We start from the raw sequence: 2,476 nt of genomic DNA, 5'->3' as shown, positions 1-2,476 counted from the left end.
TACTGATAGGCTGTGACTCTTTTGAAGCGGGGTATTTCTCAACTTTTGATATGTTAAACTCAATTTGTAATAAATATTTAACTGTAAGTTGGTTTTTTGGGGGGTAGGTTGATTGTTACCCCACTGCTACTCTTACCACAATACTGGACAAGTACCAGGCTTTGATTATAAGTTGGGGGATTTTGTGAATACTGCCTGAGACATGGGTTTTTTTCAGTTAGGAAGGTTCTGTAAAATGAATATGCTTTGGGTACTCCTATAAGTCACAGATGGCAACCACATGGCTTGGGTGTAACAGTTGGTCACAAGGCCAAGAAGCCTCTGCAGGCATACTAGGAAATATTTGATGTGTGTTGACAATATTAGCCTTTGCTTTAATTTCATGTCTTAATAAGAGGCTATAGTGTACTTAGGGCTGGTTTAGATGGAATTATTTTTCAGGCCATTGCCTGAAGAATACTTACATAGCTCAGCCTTTAAAGTGGAATATTTAAATGAAGACACTCAAGTCATATACTTGGAACAAAAGACTTGCTTTCTATTTCAGATTGAATTTTGAAATTAGTCCTATAATCGGCTGCTTGGAGAATGCCTTCAGAAGGGCAGAAGTGAAGGGTGGGGAACTCAGGAAGAGTAAAGTTGCCATTCATCTTTTCACTTGCTTTTATCTACATGCCTTTTATTTGTGCTTTGACTACCATAGCATAGTTTGCCTTAAGCTGTGCTTATATGTCAATGGCCAAGATTATTTCAGAATTAAACTTAATTTAGAGTTTTGACTAAAAAATACAATCCTGTAGTATGTTGTCAGTGTCAATATAATCATAGAGTGATTTGGATTGAAAGGGACCTTAAAGATCATCCAGTACCAACCTGCCTGCCATGTGCAGGGACACCTTTCACTAGACCAGGTTGCTCAGAGCCCCAGCCAGCCTGGCCTTGAACACTTCCAGGGATGGGTTGTCAGCAGCTTCTCTGGGCAACCTAACCTGTTCCAGTGCCTCACCACCCTCAAAGATAAAAATTTCTTCCTATAATATCTAACCCTACTCTCAGGTGGAAGCCATTTCTCCTTGTCCTGGCGCTATATGCCTTTGTAATTCCTCTCCAGCCTTGTAGTAAGCCTCCTTTAGGTCCTGGAAGGTGTTCTAAGGTCTCACTGGAGCCTTCTCTTCTCCAGGCTTAACAATCCCAACTCTCTCAGCCTGTCTTCACAGGAGAGGTGCTACAACCCTCTGATCATCTTCATGGCCCTTCTCAAAGGTGAGACAGTTGGGATTGCCTGGGTATGCATTGTTAGAAGATAAAAAAAAGATGGATGTTCCTGGAAACCCTAAGACGGTGTGCATAGCCTGAAGAGTGGAGGAATTCAGTCTGTGCTTGATGTTCTTTTGATACTGTTTCACAAATCATTGCTGTGATTATTTGTCGCTTCCATAGTTTCAAAAGCCATTTATATTGTGAAACAAAACCTGTCACCGTAGAACACCTACTTATCATTAAACAGCAGTGGCTAAACTTGCTATGTGAACTTTTTCCTAAAGATTTTTTATTACTGGTTTTGGGCAGAATTCAGTCTCTTATCTATTGTGGCTCTAGGAAAAATCTGATATCCCTGTTAACGTGGGGCTCCCTTGCACCAGATAATGACAATTTCAGCATTTAACTAACCTCTCTTGCCTGTTCGTTAGACAAATCGCCCCAACTTTGTCACATGTGTAAGCCTTCTACAGAGTTCATGGCTTAATTTTTGGGAGGCCTATAATAGAAATATTTATAAACCTAGTATATAGAATTCTGAAATCCTTGCTTTTTTATCCAGTAGCTTGAGAAACACATGGGCTAAAGAGGAATTCCAAAGCAGCTTGTGTTCTCCTGCCAGTTTCTTCAGTATGGAGTGCTTTGTAAAGAGTCTTAAAACTGTTACTGTACAAGTTGCATTTTACTGCCTGAAACTGCAGTTTCTGTAACTCGTTTCAAGTGTGGGTATCAAGTGTGTGAAGTTGCTGATTTGAAGCGATACAGGTTAAACAGTTGTTTTTAATTATTGGTTATTGTAAGTGGTAGACAAAGATTTTTGTTGAGAGGTTGGTTCTTCTCAATTTGTGACCCTTAAAATACAGATTTGTAACTAGATACAGCTTTTTACATTATATTTGGTTCTTCCTTCTGACTTAATAAAAATATGATGTATTCACTTTTAAACATCTTTGCAGCTTGTTAGGCAGTTCTTTAGATTGCTGATTTTTTAATATTATGATGGTAAATATGCTGACTGGCATTTGTTTCCTTTTTTTTTCTCCTCACTTTGTGTCAAACTGCATTTTGCTAGTAATGAAATGCAACACTTTAAAGTTACAAGTTATGTAAAGTTATGCTGAATGTGCTGCATACATAGGCAAAAAGTTAACAAATGTTATTAATTTAAAATTAACTGATTAAATAAATGAGATATCTTCTGTAGTTAGTGAGTTGT

This window comes from Corvus cornix, chromosome 2, assembly GCF_000738735.6.
Source record: "Corvus cornix cornix isolate S_Up_H32 chromosome 2, ASM73873v5, whole genome shotgun sequence".
In the NCBI taxonomy this organism is placed as follows: Eukaryota; Metazoa; Chordata; class Aves; order Passeriformes; family Corvidae; genus Corvus; species Corvus cornix.
Note: the sequence above shows the minus strand (reverse complement) of the source record.